The 21,172-nt window shown below is 46.7% G+C and overlaps 1 protein-coding gene across 1 annotated transcript in view; it reads left to right on the top strand.

Annotated features, from left to right (window-relative positions):
• Positions 1-21,172, top strand: part of STX8 (syntaxin 8) — a 103,436-nt gene that overhangs the window by 23,387 nt on the left and 58,877 nt on the right. The gene's annotated exons all lie outside the window — the stretch shown is intronic.

The raw sequence follows: 21,172 nt of genomic DNA, 5'->3' as shown, positions 1-21,172 counted from the left end.
GAGGCCACTGGAGAGCCTTAACGTGGAAGAAACAGCATTGTTCTGAAATGGCTTGGATATTTTGGCTGAAACTTTAATTTCATTTTACTTTTTTTTAAAAAATCCATCTGGAAGCAGACATCCAAGTTGGGAATCTTGAGCCTGAGTTGTTGCAGTTTTTCATCCTTTTAAGCAACTCCTCATGGGAAGCAACAAACGGCCTCAATAGCGGGTCGTGCTACCGAACCTGGGTGTGTGGATTTTTGTTGCTCTCTGTGCACATAGTACTGGGAGATGATACTTTTAGTGTTTTTTTTACAGCTTGATGAAGCACTTACAGAAACAGATAAACCAGCAAGGCCCAACCTGGCTGGGGATAAAAGCGTCGTGGGCCCGGGCTCCCGCGTCCTCACACACACACACACACAATGAGTCTGTCTGGCCTCTTGGCACGGGCAGCCTTTTTCCTTGAGCAGTTCAAGCCATAAAATAACTGCTCAACATTTGTCTTCTCAATTATGTGGATTTTTCCACAGTTAGTCAATCCCTACCTCACCCACCCCGCGGTGGGGAGGGGGAAGCTGTCTCCCCTCATCTGTCTGCGCGGTGATCAGAAACGCTGGAGGAATTATTGCTGAGGAAAAATGGGCTTAGAAGTTTTTTTTTTTAAGCCTTTCAGGCGTTTCTGATAAGAATTATGATCTTAAACATCGTGTTTGTTAAGCCTTGTCTTTAGTTTTCTAGCAGGGCTTATGGAGGGCTCTAATAGGGACATAAGCCTCAACTTTTAGCACCTAAGAGTTTCCCATCTGCTGCTTCAGGCGTTTGATTTAAACTGTTTAAAAAGAAAACAAAACCTAACTGTAATTGTAGATTTTTCAACACTCTGGTGATTTTTTTCCATGTTAATTTAGCTTTTCCCCCATTCAAAAAAATCTCAAACTGAGACCATGCAGAGGGGATTTATTTTCCCAGCCTGCTTTCCTACTTTTTTAGGGTGTCTGTCTGTCATGCGTCGTAAAGAAGCAGGAAGGCACAAGCCCAGTCTGTTCTCCTTTACAGCCCCTTTTTGGTAAATCCCTACCTGTCTGGGAGCAGCTGGAATTCTATATCCTGACCTTACATTGCTGCTTTTGGAAAAGAAAGGCAGGGGATAAATTGTCCCGTGCGGAGCAGCCTTTGCTAGAGGATCTAGGAAACTGTTATGGGAGTTGCTGTGTAATTTTATTTATTTTGCCCTCATAGATGCACCAAGGTGTTATACCTGGCTCATTCTCCTGAAGGTTTTTTGGCTGGATCAGGGATGGTTTTAAGGTTTAGGGTGGAGGTAGGACCAAAATGCCTTTTCTTTCCCCCGAGCTGGTGTTCACTGTGAACAGGACGTGGCTGTTTCTGCGTTTTCACACGATGACATATCACTGTCTCTGGGCAATATTTTATTCTCGAGCTGTTAAGCACCACTTAGGCTAAAAATAATGGTTTATTTTTAAATATTTGCTATTTGTGGCAGTAAAATACAGCTCGAGGGTTTCTCCTTCAGTTTACGCTTAGAAAGGCTCTACAACTTTAGTGCTTCCTCCCTGCCTTCCCCTTCTGACAGGAGGTTTTGAGGTTTTATGGGGGAGGAAGGAGGTGACTGCTCTGCCCCACATCACTGGGTAACTTGCCTGCTCAGTCATTATTGGAGAGAAGGTGATTTTCAGGCTTGAAAGGAAGTCATGGTTGGTGGGAACCAGATGCTCCTGCGTCATGGTGATTTCGGTGAGGGGACTGCTGGGGGCTAAGCAGGCCTTTAATAGATTTCCCAGAAAACTTGTAGGGTGGAAACCTGAACGGTTGCAGTGCAGGGGAGAATAAGAAAACCGTGTTTCTGGGCACGCTGTTATCGTGAGGCATTGCTGGAATCTGAGGAGTGCTTTGAACTGGGTTTACTCTCACCGAGCCGGCTGGTGGGGGCTTTCCAGCAGATCCTCCTGGATTTCCCATTACCTCCAAGTGTGCATCCAGCTCATCTCTCCTCCTGTCTCTTCATGGAGAAACTGCCCAATCTTTCCTGTTCTCCTGGACACTGAGCAGAATATATTGCTTCTCTGATGCTCAAGTCAAATCCTCTGGAGATTAGGACTTACCATGCCCAAAATCCCTGGTGCTGAATTGTTCCACATGAGGCTGATGTCCAGCACAACTCACAATTACAGTTTGTTGCTCCCAGAGAGTTGGAGTTGGGGTGAGACAAGAGAATCAATTTAGTCATAAGTTTAATTAATGTGACATAAGCATGGGACTCTTTTGAAATGTTTAAAGCATCCTGAGATCACTTGAAACAGTTGTGCTATAACTATTCTTAACTATTAATTATTATTATTAACTATCTTATTATAAACACTAACTATTACTATAAATGACAATAAAATTAAGTAACTTCCTGGCAAGGAATTATTTGAGTGGAGTAAGTCTTGAGTGTAAACTTCTTGTTTGAATTGCTGATATATTAAAATTTGTTTTATCCCTGTGCATCCCAAACCAAATAAGTTGATGCAGGTATTACCCAGTTTATACCATGCATTGTGAAAAATATTCTGCCTTGTTGCCCAACTCCAGCCCTTTCCTATGGCCCTGGTGAGCTCTGGGTGTGGGTGGGATGTACTTGCTGCTCCCAGTTGTCAGACATCAAGAACTAGAATGATCCTCCAGTAGTCCAGGTCTTGGATGTGGAAGGAGACAAAATTCCTCTTGACTTTCTCCCAGCAGTTTTACAAGAAACACTTCAGCATGAGGGGAATAAATCACAAGTGGTACATAAGGTCCCACAACGTGAGGTGTCTGGCATCGAAGTGTAAGGGCACAATCAAATATGGCTTTTGGCTGCATTGTACTGAGAGAGCTCCAGGGATGTTTGATCTCAAAATTTGGTTGGAAATTTTCTTACAGAACCAAGTTTGCTGAAAAATGCTGGTTTGAGTCCAGTCTTTAGTGTGAAACATCTGGGCCTGTTGGCCTTTTTCCAAACTCGGGGTGGGAATTCAAGAGATACCTTTGTGATAAAAAGTGATGAATTTGGCTCTGAGATAGTGAGGCCATGGGGTCCCAGTTCTGAAGGAGGATTCCCGATGGATTGGCCTGGGGAGCAGAGACTCCAGGGCCCTCCATGGCTGCCCAGCTGAAGCTGCTGCATCACCTCCTCTTGGTGTGAGCAGAAACGCTGAAAGAAATATTAGTTTCCAGTCCTACCAGTGATTTCAGAAGGTTGGGTTTGATCTGGTTTGGACAAACCCTGCATAAAAATAAGATAACATTTTGGTGTAGAGTCCCCAGATGCTTATTCTGTGTAATTCTGACCTTTGTGTTTGTGGTGCTGAGAGAGAGCAGCAAAAGACAACCCACTAGCACTGACAAAGCCCCCCAGATCTGTGTGTCAGTCCTGGGACTGGGGAGCCCTGCAGCAGCACTGGGCAGAGGGATCAGGATCCAGCTCCTGCCTTTGCAAACACTGCAAGGCAAAGGAGCTATAGAGGAACTAATAGGAACTCTAATAACTTTTGGGGGTGGAGAGAAGATTTTTGGTTCTTACTGGCCTTTTGTTTTCATGTGAGGGAATTACAGTGGGAAACATGGTGATTTGGGCAAGACACTTAGAAATTACTTATTTTACTGCGTTGAAACTCTTTTAATTGTTCTTACATTGCAGAGGTGTGGTGTCTGTGCTGTAGCAGAGATAGGGAGTGGTGGAGGGGACTGATGCCCCCTTTTGAGATGGTCTTTCTCTGGAGGAAAAATCCATCACAACTTGGCTGAGCTGGGAAAACTCCTGGAAGATGCTCCAGTAGAAATCTGTTGATTTGTCTGCTTCATTTTTTTCCAGCTAACATTGCCCTGAGCAAGCTGTGCTTGGGCTTGCAGGGGTGGGTAGGATGTTTCCTCCTTCCTGGTTCCGAGGCTGGGGCCGTGTGGAGAAGTGGGAGAGGAGGTAGGAGATGCCTTTTGGCATTGTGGCATTCAGAGCAGGACAGTGTCACAGGGAGGGGTCATTCCAGGCAGGTAAACTGGGAGACTGAGGTGGCACCCCTTCATTTTTGTGTTCCTTACCTCTTGAACTCCTGCATCCCCCTGGCATCTTACTGATGTCAATAAGTAATAACTCTGTTACCTGCCCTTATTTTGAAATATCAACCTTTTCCATATCCCTGTGTTATCCTGTTGCTGTGCAACAGGGGCGTGGGTATCACATTGCTGCAATTGGGTTTTCAACCAGTGTTTGTAGATAACGTGGGGTTTTGCCAAAGAAAATTAGCAGTGTGAATTGAACTCTGAAGTGGCCTTTCCGAAACATGATATTTTAAATGAATAGAACATCAGATAAGCTGGGAGGAAAGCTTCCTTCTGGTTGAGCTTAGGACATAGGCTACTTTAGATGTAATAGTGCCTGTTATAAATAAGTATTTTCACTTGGAAATTATTGTTAGGGCCAAGCTGCCTCAGAGCACCAGCCTGTGGATAGAGAAGAGCTCTGTGTGCAGAATACATGGAAGTTCTTCCCTGTGAGGGTGGGCAGGCCCTGGCACAGGTTGCCCAGAGAAGCTGTGGCTGCCCCATCCCTGGAAGTGTCCAAGGCCAGGTTGGATGGGGCTTGGAGCACCCTGGGCTAGTGGAAGGTGTCCCTGCCCATGGCAGGGGGTGGAATGAGATGATCTTTAAGATCCCTTCCAACCCAAACCATTCTGAGATTCCAAGACTCCAACAGGGCACACATTGATGTGCAAATCATCAAAGAGCTGCTGAGAACTGGGGCTGGATTATGCATTTGCTGGTGGTGCCCCTGTGTGGCATTTGGGGTCAGTGTTGGCCAGCTGGGTTTTCCCACTGTTTCGTGGTACTTCACTAATCACAAGTAATTGTAGTGGTGCTTAAACTTGAATTTGAGCCTTTTTAGCTCAAGTGCAGTACTTTCCACTAGTTAAGCTGTTGTGACTTCACTTCTTACGGAAAATCTCCATTGGATGCTTTGTTACAATAGGAACTGTAATAGTTTTGCTTATGGCTAATGTGGGTGGTGTGTTTTCAATGAAAGGAAAATTACTTTCATATTTGGAGGCCACAGGACTTTTGTGAGGGAAGGGCTGAGGGTTTGTGTGTAAAATGAGTGTATTCCTCCTTTCTGTTCCAGGACCAGCCTTCATCCACAGAGGCTGGTGCTTTTAAAGCTGAGAGGTTGAATATGTGGTGATGTTGAGCATGGAGGAGGTGGAAGCCCTGATAGCAGAGGTTCTTCACAGCTGGGTGTTGTGTTGGCTGAAAATTACTTTTACTAAATGGCTCTTAGTAACCTCATCTTCTTCCCAAGTTCGTTGTCATTCCAGAGATTTGTCTTAATCCCTCCCCTCCAGTTCTGTTTTCCACTGTCAGAAACTTGTTTTTCAAGTTCTCTGGTTCTAGACCAGCACTAGAGGCAGCAGATGGAACCTGATCATTGGTTTTCCATACTGAGCTCTGCATTGCTTCCCTCCAGGGCCAACTGGGCAGTTGTGTAGGGCCTTCACTCAGGTATTTGTTGATATCTAATTCTGCAGATATGCAGGACTAGGGTGGAGTGGGTGGCACCAGGGACCACTCAGTCCCAAATTCTTGTTGTTGGCAGGACCAGAAACCCTCTCAGAGAGTTTGAGGGACAGTTTTTATACTGTGGCATCACCTTCTTACCTGGAAGGCTGTTCTAAAAACAAGGAGGCAAATGAGAGAGACTGACATTGGAATCAGGGACTGATTTCCACTCCCTGAGCTCTTGAAGCAGATTTTCTCTCTCAGACAAGGTGTCAGAGAAAGGAAACCAGCAGATTTATCCTACTTCTGCACCAACCTGTGTCCATGTGCAGCACAGAGCACCCTGTGATCTGTCCCCCACATGCAGTTGGATGTTGGAGAGGCACATTTTTGTTTCACTTTCTCAGCACAAGGGAACTCTTTGAAATGGAATCAAACCCCAGAGCTGCTGTGTGCTTCCTAATTGGCTCTGTCAACCTGGAATTCGTGTTGGAACAGAATGGCAAGAGGTTTTGTTAAGTGATGTAAGGTTGCACCCCTCAGAAGCAAACATAAACCAAAGATACAGTAATCACATATGATTTAAAAGAATCTTAGAGCTTTATTGGAAGCATAAGGCAGATTTCTCACTGTGCTTTCTGTTGAGCAGTCACACTGCAAGTGTGATGGCAAGCTGCTCTGAACATCTGTGTCTCTATATGTTTTTATTCTGAAGGTAAAAGTTATTCCTCAGTCCCTGCTGAAAGAGAAGCTTTCAGATTTTTATGAATAATGGAGAAACAAACCATCAATACAAGGTCTGGGGAACCTTTTTAAAGAGAGCACGTGCTAGGCTTGCTGTGCTCCATGCTGCTTTCAACTTGTGTGTGGTAACAAGCTCAGTTATATAATTTGTGATATGTGTGGAGTTTTACCTGTTTGATATTTTTTAAAGGTGATTAAATTTATTTTTTATCATAATCTTTATGCATTTGATGTGACACTGAGTAGAAGAATGATCAGCATTGCAGTTTACAAAGGCCAAGTGCAGGCGTGAACCTGTCAGACACCTACAGGGATCATCTCTCTAGGAAGGGAATTCAAGTTTCATGCACAGAATGCCCAGGAACTGTTTTCTCTTCCACTGAACAAGTCCCTGTGGACAAACTTGCTGACATCATCTTCCTGGTTAAGAGGATCTTAATTAGTAGATATGAATCAGTAAATATTTGCTGGCTGTTGGACTGAAGGTGCTTGGCTGCTCTGCAGGACTCGGTGACTCCTGACCTTGTTTGAATAAAGATGGTGTGGGACCTTGGGAATTCTGTGTCCTGGCTTCTCATCCAGCTCATTAACATCATCCACACTGTTAGATGGTGGCAGCTGGACAGTTTATCCCCCGAAGTTAGTAGGAAGATTAAGAAAAACTCTCATTTCGAAGTTGCCAGGAGCCTTAGTAAGGAATATATTTTAAATAAGTCTCCCAATACAGTGCGTAAAGAAATCTGAAGGGGGAAATCAGTTTTAACAGGGATTAAATGGAGCAGTTGGGCATTAAAGGCAGGAGATCTTGTCTGCCTAAATCATCTGAATGTATGGACATGGCCAAATCACAGGTGCAGCCAAAAAGCCATTCCTCAGTTTGGGATAAAAACATTTCATAAAGTGACTGGCACTGTTGGCTTCAGGGAGAGCTTTGGGGTTTGAGAGAGGGGAGGGCTCTTCAATAGCTCTCACTAAGAGCTGTTGTATGAAAATCAGCTGCAGACACTGCACAGTTCTGGTCCTGCCCAGCTGTCCTTGGTAACTCAGGTTGTCCATTGCTGCTCCTCTGAAGCTCCCTCTGGTGTTGCTGGATCAAAGGGATGGTGGCAAACACTGAATTCCCCAAATTTAGCTTTGCTCAGAAGCTCCTGAGTAAAACAGGAAGATGTGTCACTGCTGACAGCAGCCTTTTCTGCCTGAAGCTGCAGAGTGAGGAGCTGATCCAGCTGAAAGCTGTCCCGAGTGCTGCAGGGACCTCTGGGTTTGTGTTGCTCCTGCAGAGGATGCTCTTCCTCTTGTTCCCCCAAAACAAATCTCTCTCTAACACCAGCTGAGGGAGTTGGGAGTCAAGCTGGTGGTGGCTGCTATGAGCACAGGTGACTCCTGTGTGGAGAGAGGGCCACATGAATTCAGTGCTTGCTGGTGCTATTCCCATGCAATCTGCTTTTTTGCTCTGTTTTAGGGATTGGAAGACTCTCTTCTTCTGGAAAAAAAGAAGGGGGAGGAGTGGGGGAAGAGAAATCCAGCAATTTAATATGTTTCCATGTTCCTGTGTGTCCTTCCCCACATCCTAAACATGACAAATATCCATAAGTTTCCCTTTGGCCCTGGGGGAAGTAAAAAGGAATCTCCAGCTGGGATTCATGAAACTGTGGAACGAACGAGCAGTGTCATGGGTTTGTGGCTGCTGAGGGTGTGCTGAGAGTGAACAGCTGGTTCATGCACACTTAAACTGTCCTGAACCACCACCCTCCCCCGTAATCCCTTCCACGTGGGAGAGAAATCCAGAATAGATGGTTGAAAGAGGAGAGTTAGAAATCAAAAGGTACGTTTTGTCTCTTGTAAAAAGAAGGCACTGCTTCTCTTGCTGCTTTTGATATTGCCTGAAATGATGCACGTTTTATTTTCAAGGTACTTTTTAAGCATGTAGTCAGCAAGTGGCTGCAGGTTGGATGATCCTGCAGTCCTGTGCCTGGCAGTGATGCTGTTTCAGAGGAATGTCTTTTATCCCTCTTTGATTTCTCCTTAAAACAGTTGCCCAACTGTTTAAAAAAAACTAGTGCTGACTGGAGGGGAGGAGGAGGTGGAAATGTTCCTGCCCAACCACAGCACAGCAGGTCAAGCACATCCAACCACTTGCTGCTGAAATGTTCTCCCCTCTGGTCTTGTCCTGGGAGCAGAGTACCTGTCTCAGAATCACAGAATGTGCTGAGCTGGAAGGGACCCACAAGGATCATCCAGTCCAACCCTCAGCCCTGCCCAGCCCCAGCCCCAAGAGTCACCCCCTGTGCCCCAGAGGATCATCCAAACCCTCCTGCAGCTCTGGCAGCCTTGGGGCTGTGCCCACTGCCCTGGGGAGCCTGTTCAGTGCCCAACCAGCCTCTGGGGGAAGAACCTTTTGCTGAGATCCACCCTGAGCCTGCCCTGACACAGCTCCAACCATTCCCTGGGGGCTGTCCCTGGTCCCCCCAGAGCAGAGCTCAGTCCTGCCCCTCCTCTGCCCCTGCCCAGGCAGTTGGAACTGCAGGGAGGTCTCCCCTCAGTCTCCTCTTCTCCAGCTGAACACACCAAGTGCCCTCAGTGTCCTCACACGCCTTCAAATCCAGGCCCTTCACCATCAGTGTTGCTCAGCTCCTCCAGAACTGTAACTGCTGTGGGTTTTTGCATTTAGTAACCAAAACCCTTCTCAGCAAACAGCTCTACCTCTTGAGGTTGCTGTTTTCAGGTTGTTGAATTCCTTACAGGAATGTTACAGACCCAGCTTTGCCTGCTGCCCTGCAGCCTGGGGGCCTCAAGAAGAGCCTGGTGCTAATAATGACAAAGTTGTGGGTTCAGTTCCTGGAGGGGCTATTTGCTGAAGAGTTGGACTTGAAGATCCTTGTGGATCCCATTCACTGAAGAGTTGGACTTGAAGATCCTTGTGGATCCCATTTGCTCAAGAGTTGGGCTTGAAGATGCCTGTGAGTCCCTTCCAACTCAGAATATTCTGGGATTCTGTGAAGCTGCTGTGGTTGCACAGCACTGAGCGTCATAGCATCACCGGGCAGCAGGTCAGGCATCTTCTCCTGGGCATGCTGAGCCCTGGATGGTCTGGAAGAGCCGTGGAGGTGAATTCTTCCCTGAGTCCTCTCCGTGTGCACAGGAAGGGGAGTCTGTGTGTGCCGAGCAGGCGGTAACCTGGAAGCGGGGCCAGCGGATCCCGGCGTTCCACATTCCTCCAGCTACTCCCCGTGGGCGTCCTGCAGGATGATGGATATTTCAGCATCTTTGTTCTTTGTTTTCCTTCTAACACTGGCGCAGTTTAAATCACAGGAAGAGAGGGCCTGACACTTCTCCAGTTACACAAACAAGCGGGGCTGCCCTCGCTGAAGCCCAACATCGCGTTTTTGGGAGAGGTGAGCGGGGACCTCGGATGCCGTTCTTTGGGAAAGGTCTCCCTGCAAGTCACGGCTGTGACACGGGCGTTAAGCTTGTAGGTATTGCAAAAATGGGGATGTTACTGCAGAGCCTGGGATGCTTTCCAGGAACAGCCTAACAAGGAGCTTATCGCCGTGTGGTGTTCGGGATAGATCCCGATAAAATATACTGTGTGTTGTCAGACGCTTAACTAAAAGAAAATAGAAGATGTTGGCTTACCTTTTCACTTCTGCTGGTTCTTTCTCTTAAAATAATAGTTCTCAGGGAAATATTAATTTGTTCCAGCTTCCATGGAGCAGCTCCCCGTTCTCCAAACCTCAGCGAGAAAAAATACGACTGCGTAGGTGCAGCCTCACCGAAGCAGGAGATATCAAGTTGCACATTAATTTTGGGTTCTCTGCAGTAGCATGTGGATTTTAGAGACATCCAAGCTGTGGTATCAAAGGTGCTCTCTCCTATACACCTCTGGGCAGCTCTGTTGTGGCTGCCATTGAATAGTTGTGGTCTGGCGGTTGGAGCTTGGGACTCGCATTCTTGGCTTGCCAGAGTCTCGCTGTGTGGTTTTGGACAGGGACCTCTACCTTGCACTTTGTTTCTTGACCCCCCAGAAAGGCGCTGCTGAAGGTGCATCACCCCTGTGTGGTGGTGCTGCTGCTGAACCTAAACTACTCTTTGAGAGTTTATTTGTTAAAAGCTTGGGGGATTCTTTGACCAGCTGGATCCTTCAGCGTGGTTCAGATGAGTGTGGAGTTCCTAAAATGTGGTTGTGAGGATGAAGCCCTGAGTTTACCTTTGGTCCATTGAGCTGCAGCAATTGACTGATGGTTGTCCTGACCTTGTCCCACATCTGACCAAATACTTGCTGGATTGATGGAGAGAGAATCAGCGTAAGGTGGAGCAGGTGACAGTGGTGCTTGGGGCAGGTGGAGTCACTGCACCTGGACACAGATTTGTGAAAAATACTCTCTTAGCTTTCTGGTTTTCATTTCAGAAGAATAAATTTGAGGAGAAGGAGGTCCAGAGAAGAAGTGAGGGCTGTTGAGGTCAATGGGAAAGAACAGAGAGGGCTCTGATGTTTGGGTGGTATAGTCTGGTCAGGTGTGGATGGATAGGAGAGATGGTTTGCTTTCTGTTCGTGTTCTGACAGTAAAATATTGAGGAGGGAAAAAACTACTGAAGCTGAAGAAGAATATTAGTTCAAGAAAAAATGGGAGTGAATTGACCATAAATAGTACAGAGGAGAAAATTATCTTTTCTTTTTTTTTTTTTTAACTGAGAGATGGGAATTCCAGGGAAGCTTCCAGGAGAATAAGTAGGCAAAAAAAATATCTGTTTTTAAGGTGGGGTTCAGTTTATTAAATTGTTTGTGACTTGACAGATGGAGAACTGTCCTAGATCTGTGAATTTTTGTAGAGTTTCTCTCTGAGAATATGTGCTGCTGCTTCAGAGTCATAAAACCAGCTAAACCATGTATAAAACTGATTATTTAATGTATAATCCAATAACAATGAAAAAAACAGCTGAATTTTGAAATCTAGAGAGTGGCAAAAGCAACCATCAACTATTTTAATTCTTTCTTTCTGTCAATGAACCTCTGTATTTTAAAAAAGGCCACTGGATTGTGTAATGCACAAAGGTGCATCCAGGGAAGAGCCCTGCAGCCCAGGCAGCCCGGAAGGAATTGTCCAGTCTCATCACAAGCACTGGGGGAGTGAAGATTGCCACCAATAATTTCTAACCTCCCCGAACATACATTATGCTGCTAATTTTTTCCTGCTGCTGAATTCGTGTCAATGTTGAAAGTATAAACAATTCCCTGAATAAAACTGTGTTTGGTTTTGCCTCGTCCCGCGGATTAACAAATCTGATTACCGCATTTAAATTTAATACCCCCAAAAAATTCCCTAAATGAATGATTCACTGTGAGGCCATGAGCAGATGTAATTATCTATGAAAACTAATGAATCATGTCGTTAGGATAGTTTTCCTTGCAGCTGTCTCCAATTAATACGTCCGTCAATTCTGGGAGTAACGACGTTGTAATCCCAGTGTAAGGTACCGGCGTGTCGCTGGTCTCCATCGGCCTCTGCAACAGCCACACTGGGTAATGAGGAATTCTTTGTTGCTTTTTTTTCCTTATCTTTTTGAAAAAGAATTCTTTGTTGCCTTTTTTTTTTTTTTTTTTTTGGTTGTATTTTTGGAAAATCGGAAGCGGTGAGGATGTGTTTTGAAAATACTCAGGTGATGGAGTTGTGTTTGATTTGACTGCGTCCCTCTCAACGTTTCCCTAAACGGGAATGAGTTTTGGTGAGGATTTAAAGCTTTCCCGTGTTAATTTTGTGTGTCAGTATTCTTTAGCTGGGATCAGGGTGTTCACCTGGGAGGCTTTTGGGGATCAGCTGTTTTCTGTGTAAGCCGAGTCGTAGTTTGCCCAGGGTGATGCTTTGGTACCTACAAATGCGGATTAAGGAGTTTTTGCACTCTCCAGATAAGTGGTGCAAGATGTTGAGTCTCTAACAAAAAGCTCAGATGTCCTGTAAACAGCTGAATGAAGAGAGTTATGGTGTTAAAGGAGACTTCCAAAAGCCTGGAGAGGGGGGACTTTCTCTAGCCCAAGTTTTAGTGTTTTGGTGTCCACGTGGCCCTGCATCAGCTGGTCCTTGGCTTTCCAACAAGTCAGTCCACTCTATAATTCTTTTCTCTGTCAATCACCCAGGTTTTCCCGGCATGGGGTAATGTAACAAGAGGGTGGCATTGCAGATGTAGGTGTGGAGTGTCAGTAAGTTGATGTCTCAGTTTCCTTGGTTGCTGCAGTTGGGCTGTGCACAACAAACCGAGGGATGTGCAGCCCCAGGGAAGAGTCAACAGTTGTCGGTGCTGGAAATGTGTTTGAATTTAATTGTGTGGCTGGTGGGGAACTGAGAGCTGCTGAAAATGGTGTGAAAATAAACTCCAGGGGTAGTTCACCATGTTGCAGAGTAAGGAGCTTGGAGTGAAGGCACCTGAAGAAGGGATTGTGGTTCAGATTACCGGGCTGTGGGTTAATGTGGACAAAGACTGCAAGATGTCTTCTTCCATGCTGTGTTTCCTAGTTGGAGCTGAGAGATGGCTGTGGATGTGAAGAGCTGTATAAAGGTGTCATGTTTGAAGACCTGTGCAGGAGGAGAGGGAATGCATGTGCCTTGCTCCCCTGACCTGCAGAGGGAAGGGCAGGCTCTCTGTGTGAGCTGCTCCTGGCTGACCATATCCCCTCGAGGATGTTTGTTGTCACAGGGAGTCTGCCTCGTTTGAAGTGGTTACCCCTGCTAGGGAAGAACTGGCTGGTTCCTTGTACAAATTGAGCTCCTGCTGGGAATCCAGTCGTTCCACCTCAGGCTCACAATAACATTGGCTCTTTCCTGCATTGTTCAGCTGCTCGGGACGTATTGATACGATCTCCTGCGAGGAGAGCCTCGGTTAAAACGGGGATTAAGAGGGAAACCGAGCAGATTGCAGGGTATTAACAACTCCTTCGAATTCCTGGGGCAGTAGGAAGGGAGGAAGAAGCGAGGCTGCTGTGATTTCAGAGGAATGTTTGCTTTGTGGTGCTCGGTGCTGCTGCAGAGATGGTCCCCAGCAAAGTGTGATGGTATTTAAGGTATGAGGCATCTACCAGGCTGTTGGGTTTGGAGCACCTGTAATTGCAATTAGCAGCAATGAACCAAAAATAGTCACTGGGCTGGTTGTAGGGAGGGGAAGTTAGAGTGAATCCAAGTGCTAGAGTGGGGAGGTGAGTGTGTGGCCTCTCCCTGCGTACGAGGATCGCTGTAAAAACACCGGAGTTCATTTTCAGTCTGTCTTGATGATCAAAGCCAGACAAAACGGGATTTTCCTGTGGACTTAGTGGGACTTCCTATAAAGGGACTGCGTAACGTTTGTTTAGGAAAGTGCAAACCTAGAGAATTCCAGAGAGCAGGAGTTTACAAAGGAGCAGCAATTTTTGCTTTTCCCACTGAGAGTGCGATCGCAGATACACGGACGGTGTGACCTCAGAAACAGCTTCAGTCACTGTGCACAGAAAGTGAACCGGGTTGTTGTACCACCTGTACTGCACTGTGTTCTCTTAGCTATTTTAATAGCTAATTAATCTTGATTTGCTTGGATTTAAGAGGTTTTGTTTTCTTTTTTTGGCGCATGTGTGCAACCTATTATACCATAAATCCCGCCCGTTTCAGCAAATGTCATCCTGATTGTTCCCTACAGCACAGCATCCTACTAGGGAAACATTCAAGGTCAGGAACTTGGATTCTTTAACCACTGTATTTGAGGAAGCCGATTTATTGTTCTGTGGCAGCAGAAAAGGGTAATCTCTTTTGGACCTATATCACATTGGCAGCCAATCTGGAGAGGTCACAATTGCCTTGACGCTCTAGGTTTTGTGGGTACAATTAATCTGTCTTAATAAATTAACTGTTGCACCCCACAGATACCAGCACGGGGCATTTCTGAGTATTTAGTGCTTTTCTGTTCCTTCTCGAAGCAGGAATTATGTTTGTGCACTCACCGTTTGACCTGTGTCTCATATCCTAAAATCAATACCAGTATTCCTTGTCCTTTTTCCTTCTGTCTGTGAAAGGGTTTGAAGCAGTTTGCCAGGGGCTGGAGGAAGTGACCTTCATATCAAATAATCCTGACGTGGCGAGTTGGGGCTTTGGGTAGCTTTCTTGTGGCTATTTGTGCTGTGAAAGCTGAATAAAAAATTTGCAACTGAAAGTCTTAAAAAGTGAATTAGGTAAGTGTTGACTCCAAAGAGCCATTAGTGTGTCCTCAGCGTGGGATGTTCCTTGTTTTTCCTTGCTGCTTAATGTATAGCTGTTACCCAGTGTCTGACCTTTTCCCTGGGTTGTTTTGGTGGGCCTGTGAAGGAGATGTCAGAATGAAAATGTGAATTAAAACATCTTGTATAAAGGAAGGGCTTCACTGTTCTTTTCCAAAAAAACCTTGGAAACAAAAGAAGAGGGAGACTTCTCTCTTAATTTGCCACCTCTAATAGTTTAAATTCCTGTTTCCTCTTGCTTTAGTCTTAATATTGTAATTTTTTCAGGGGTGTGTGTCCTAGTGGGTTTGTGTTGTGCCAGGAGAAGGGTGTCTGCGTGGTCCTGCTCCGTGTCCCTGCCTGGCTGAGGAGGTGCTGGCTCTGAGCAGCATCACAGCACAGTTGGCTTGTTTGTAAGGCACCCTTAGCCCACAACAGCTAAATGTTCTCTGTGGTGGTCATACCCTTCCCAGGTAAAACAGAGCTTATTTAAATGTTTTGTTAAGTTGATTAGGTGCCTAAACCAAACCCTTGGAGATATTCCAGTTCTCAAATCTCTCTCTGGTTTGCTCAGCTCAGGGAAGCTTTTTATTTTCTTTTTCAGAAAACTTTGGCGTGTTTTTTCTTCCTTACATTCTGTCTCAGGTTTTTGAGTACTTACTGCTCAGTAATTCGTGGCTTTGTAACCAAGGATTGGTGGTTTCAGGGCTCCTCACAAGCTGCTGGGCTGTGCAGAGCTGGGCGGTGCAGCGGAGCCTGTTGTACAGTGCAGCCCTTTCATAACCAGAGCGGGCTTGTGGTCATGTTGACAGCTTGACACTGCCATGGCAGTGATTTGTGAAAACTTCCTCAAACACCCCTGTGAGCAGAGCAGACAAAAGGGAGGCATGGGCAGGACCTCCCGGAACGAATTGGGATTTATTTGAGAGGAGGCTGGGCTGGTAGATCATTGCAGATGCTGGAAATGAGAGAGATGTACTTGGCATCAGGATCATGGTGCTTGTGTAATAGAGATGCTCAATTAATATAAATTCTGTGTTGCAAAATATACTTTTGAGTACTTAGCTTAACTTTTTCCTGTAGCAAACTATAGCACAAGAAAGAGGAATGTTAATGGAAGAGGGGAGAGAATGCTGGGAGTGCGCCCTAAAAAAGGTGGGAGCTCTAAAAGTAGATGCTGAAGCAAAAAGAAAGCTCTGAAGGGGTTGAGAGGAAAGCAATATTGGGGTGCAAGAGAGCAAGTGATGGCTCTGCCCAGTCTGGGGAGAGTGCAGGGCTCGGTGCAAAGCTGGCACAGTGCCCTGCTCTGCACAGCCTGCCTGCTCTTTGCTCGGAGTGTCAGGGACTCGCTGGGAATCGTGGCTGGGGAAGAGCCTCCTGATAGGATCTCTTGTGAACTTTGTATTGCTGCAAATACAAGATTAATGGAACTTGAATGGCACGAGCACAGGGCTCTCTGCGGGGCCCTGGCAGGAGGGCTGGGAGCGCTCTGGGAACACATTACATCAGGGTTTGTGTTCAAAGTGTGAGAAGCATGCACAGTGTTCTGCACAAGTTTGGAAAGCTGACACAGATGCATCAGTCCTAAAAGTATGTGACCTGCTGTTACAGACCAGCATCAGTGTCCTAAGACTCGGAGTCAGGAGGTAATCCAGGCAGGAAAACTGATATAATATTGAGTGGATCTGTGCTGGAGTCAGAGGATAACATGCCTTCCCTGGTCTGGACAAGTGCTAAATTCTGTTAGTGTCCTAAATTCATGGGGTCTGACTCCTGCTAGTGCTAGGAGATCTGAGCCAAAGAGGTCTATAGTAAGTAAGGATGAAGAGCTGAAGGAGAAATGTACCAAGTGTACCAAAATACTCCATTTTTTAAAAGTAAAATGTCTTATGGAGAGAGTTAAAAAGACATCTCAGTTTGGAGTGATGGGCTTGGTCTCACTCAGGTGAACCCCAGGATGCAGGTTATGGGGTGGGTGTGCCCTTGCAGGAGCTGAGCCAGGGTTTGGTGCATCTGGAGGAGACAAGCAGGGACCCAGACAGGGGAGAGTCTATGGCAGGGCACAGTCAGCCAAGGTGCAGTACCCTCTGCGTGTGCTCTTCTGAGTTTTGTGTGCTCTCAAGGTCCCTTACACTGTTCTCCTATAATTTTAGCACTCTCTGGACACCCCCTGGAAGAGCAGGGTGCTGTGCAGCGTGTCTTGGGACCGTAAAGAGAAGGCACAAAGTGTGACCCTCTCTCTTCCCCTGAGCCTTTTTCATGGGGAACTCTAGAGGGGTGGAAGCTGCCTGCCTTTGATGCCATCCCAGTTCCATGGAGCACATCCCTGGGGCTTGCAGCTCCTCCCTGCCTTGCACTGCTGTTCAGGTTCCCTCTGAGCTGTATCTGCCCTGCCTGCCCTCTCACACCTGTGTGCCAGCACTTTGCATTGCAAACCCGACAACTTGGGAAATTCCTCTTGTTCTGCCTTGCAGATGGGCACTAGGGATGTGTTTTTGGGGGCAGAGGTTCCTACCCCCCCAAGGCAGCTCCGCAGGGCTCTGCAGGCAGCGAGGACAGGCAGCACTGCCTTTCCCTGGCATTTCCCTGGATGAGCTGCAGCTCTTGAACTCAGCACCTTGGTCTTCCTTGTCTGGGGGCCAGTTCATGGATAACCACCCCCAACTGAAATCTGACAGCACAGCCTCAGAATTCCAAGCTCCTGAGGAACTATTTACCATCCTGTGGCTGGAGGTCTGGTCCCTGTGCTGTCCAGGCTGGTGCTTTCCCTGGCACTGATCCCCAGGAGCCAACCTTGCTAAGCTTCAGGGAAGTCTCCAGCCCTGAAGGAAAGCATCAGTTGGATGGGCTCTGTTATGCTTGTGGGAGGCAGTGCCCCTGGGGGCTCTTCCCTAATTAATTGTTCAGCCTGGAGAAGAGAAGCTTCAGGGTGACCTAATTGTGGCCTTCCAGTGCCTGAAGGAGCTACAAGGAAGATGGAGAGAGACTATTAACATGGGCCTGGAGTGAAGGACAAGGGGGAATGGCTTCACACTGACAGAGAGTAGGGTTAGATGAGATATTGGGAAGAAATCCTTCCCTGTGAGGGTGGGGAGGCCCTGGCACAGGTTGCCCAGAGAAGCTGTGGCTACCCCATCCCTGGAAGTGTCCAAGGCCAGGTTGGATGGGGCTTGGAGCAACCTGGGCTAGTGGAAGGCGTGTCACCCCGCCAGGGAGTTGGAACAAGATGATCTTTAATGTCCCTTCCAACCCAAACCATTCTGTGGTGCTATAAATAATGAATCTAAATGACTACATTGATTCACCTGGCTCCTGCTTGGCTGTGCTCTACCAGTGGCAGAAGGGAGGGTGACTGGGAATTGGGGCTTCTGGTCACGTAAGTCAGGCTTTGGCACCACAGGCACATGCAGACCAGACATCTCGAGTGAATCGCTCAGTGTTGCTGTGATGCTGTTTTAACACACTTTTTTTTTTTGTGCTTGAATGCATAACTGACAAAACATACCAGAAGGGAACTGTGCAGAACAAATCGCTGTGAATGCCAGCCCTTTAAAGTGGGGTGTTCCCCTGCCTCCCCTTTGTGTGCCCTGCCTGGGGACATCCTGATGGGACACTTCATGGAAGCTGCTGCCCACTGTGGTTAGCTTGCTAGGGCTGTGCTTTCTTTCAGCAGCTTGCATGTGACAAGTATTAATTTAGGGGAACAGTTACTCACTGTCCTAAAACTAAGAATGGAATAATCGCCTGTTTCCTCAGCTTTTGGTGTACAGAAGATAAAGGTGGTTGCTGGTGTTCTCCAAACAATACTGTGTCACACCACAGCCAAGCAAACTCCTCCTCTGCAGTATCTCAGTAAAGCACTGTGACTGCAGTGAGATTTTGGGCTGATTTCTGTGTCCCCAGGGAGAAAAGTTGCTCCAGAGAGTGGAGGATTTGGGCTCCGGAGTTGACGCCTGCCCTGCCCCTTTCTGTGGGCAATGCCAGTTGTCCCAAAACTGGTGCCAGAACGTGACTCAGCTCCTGCCAGCGTTAGATTGTGATTATTGCCAGGGACTCGTGGTTTTCCTCTTCCATCAGGCCTGGTTTGGAGGAGCAGCAGTGGGCTCAGTTCTCATCCTGTGCTCCACATGGCCCCCCATGTTATCCCACCCAGCCTGCCCTGGTTGCTCCTGGCGCTCCATCCCTTTGTGGGCACAGCTAAAAAACACACACAGCGAGCACGAAGGGCAGCTCTCCTTTGAATGAAACACTGTCCACTGTGTGTTTTCTGCTGATGACATCCAAAGTGAGCACACCAAGATCTCTCCTATCCCTGTTTTCAATCAGGAAGTGAGGCAGAGACCAGCTAAGGAATAAATACCACCTCAGATGAAACTTGATCTGTTTTTAAAGAACTCCCACTGAAATGGAGCTCTTTTTTTTTTTTTTTTTTTTTTAACAGTCCTCCCCTGAAAAGTTTCTTTTGGGGCATCTCTCATCCTCACTTAATGATCTTGAGGTTTTTGTATTTTTTTTTTTAATTCCAAGTTTCTGGAAGGTCCACGATTTTCCCTGTTACGCATTTTTAATTCAAAATGCCCCAGTGAGCCTTTCCTGTTCTGAATCTCCAGAGTACTCCATGGGGGAAAATTTAAAAAATAACATGTAAGCTTTACATAATTTACTATGAGAGTAATTGGGTTTATAGAGCAGTTCATAAACCTTTAGCTGGTAAAAATCAAAGTACCTTAATCTGAAAAGCAGATGGGGGGATGTCAGGGTGAAGGCTTATAGAGTTTTCAAAGACAAATTGTTTAATTCCATCACTGCTAGGAAAATAAATAGTTCTGCTGCTCGATTGAAAACAGAAACATCTCAGAAATGAGACTTTCTTCGCTTTCAAGCATTGTTAGCTCGACAACAAAGGAATCAAAAGGAACTTGGTGGAAAGATGTGATGGAGTTCTAGTTTATGAGAAATGAAAGGCGAAAGCCTCTAAACCACATTTGACTATTCTTAGGGAATTTTCAAGTGCCTTTCCTCCCCTGCTTTCAGGGGCTGACACTCTGTACAAGGCATCTGTTTGGTGTGAATCAGCGATGCATGTGATGTCTGTAGGTCATTTCCTTCTATCCAGAGAGGTGGCAAGACTGGCCACGGTCTCTGCCTAAATACGGGAGTGGTGAGTGTGAGACGCTGCTCCAAAATCCCACTTTTCAATGCAGCCCGACTGTTTGCAGCGGTGGATTGAAAGCTGGGAGCCATGCCTTGCCTGTGTAATGAAGGCTGCATTTGTACCCCCATAGTAATGCTGTTCACAGGCCAATCAGTGCTATCTCGCCAGCACATCCCCTCCCAAGTGATGGTCTTGCTTTAGTCGGGGCTAATGGACTGATGAGATCACCTCTAATTTGTGTATCAAGCTGGTTTGTATCACATCGCTCGGAAAAAAAAAATAAAGGGGAAAAAAAACCCCCCACAAACCCAACAAAACCCTCTTTATTTATTTTTTTTTCTTGCTGGACTTCAAAAGCTTGTATTGTACTCAGTGTGCTCTGCCCTGTGAAAGCTCAGAGCCATTACCTCAGCCAGCACACAGCAGAAAGCGAGCTCGCTTTGGTGTGGGGCTTCATTCACCCCAGCAGTATGACAGGATGGCACAAGGAGTGCCATCAGTGAGGACAGGAGGAGATTCCTGAGAGGTGGATGGTGTGCTGAGCTAGCTGGGCTGCTGATCATCCTCCTTTGGGCAAGAGAATGGAGGAGACTTGAGGCAAGAAGGGTGCTTAGAGCATATATGATGTTTTTCTAACTGTTTAAACATCTGCAGCCCTAAAGTTATAATAATAAAGTTTCAAAGACCTCTGAGGGCACCTGTCTGGTTATTTGGGGCTGGGTGGAGGTGCCCAAGCTTGTGTGAGTGAGCTTGAAGCGTGGCAGCTCGGTGCATCCAGCTTCATGGAATCACAGAGTGGTTTGGGTTGGAAGGGACCTTGAAGCTCATCTCATTCCACCCCCTGCCATGGGCAGGGACACCTTCCACTGGACCAGATTGCTTCAAGCCCTGTCCAACTAGCACTGCTTGAAGGGGCTGCAGCTCAGTGCAGGATCAGGATGCTCTGGCATCAGGATGCCTGATTTCAGGGTGATGGTGCACAGCCTCTGTCAGTGATAGGGACCCTTCTGATGTGATGATGCTGATGGTGATTTGGGCTGTAACTGAGAATTTTACCCTACCCTGGTACTAACCTGGAACCAGGCAGGATTTCTTTGCCTGTAGGACCTTCTGCAGGATGAGCTCTGGGATTATTACGTGGCCTTGTGTTGCTGTTCTCTCCTGCAAGGATGTGCAGCACTAAATCCCACTGGGTTATATGAGGTTGTCTGTGTTGTTTCTCCCAGCATCTTAAAATTTCAGCTGCAGTAGAGGGTGAGGAACTTGCTGGGAGTGAGAACAACCAGCTTTAAAAGGCATTTACAGTAGCTGAACCCCACACGAGTGTGACACTGATATCCAAGAAGCCAGACTGGACTTGTTGCAAGTGTTCTGTGGACAAGAAGAGAAATGAGATAAATTCCCCTGCTTCTATGAGGTTATTCTCAAGGAAGTCTCTTGGAGGCTGCTGAAGCCCCCTCAGAGAAGCAGCCTGGATTGAGCTGTGCTCTCTTAGGTTTCTGTGTTGCCCTGACAGCAGAGCAGTTCAGCAGACAGCACATTTT

The sequence above is a fragment of the Myiozetetes cayanensis genome, unplaced genomic scaffold (genome assembly GCF_022539395.1).
Source record: "Myiozetetes cayanensis isolate MyiCay16 unplaced genomic scaffold, myiCay2020 scf22, whole genome shotgun sequence".
In the NCBI taxonomy this organism is placed as follows: Eukaryota; Metazoa; Chordata; class Aves; order Passeriformes; family Tyrannidae; genus Myiozetetes; species Myiozetetes cayanensis.
This window is presented reverse-complemented; position numbering and strand designations above follow the sequence as displayed.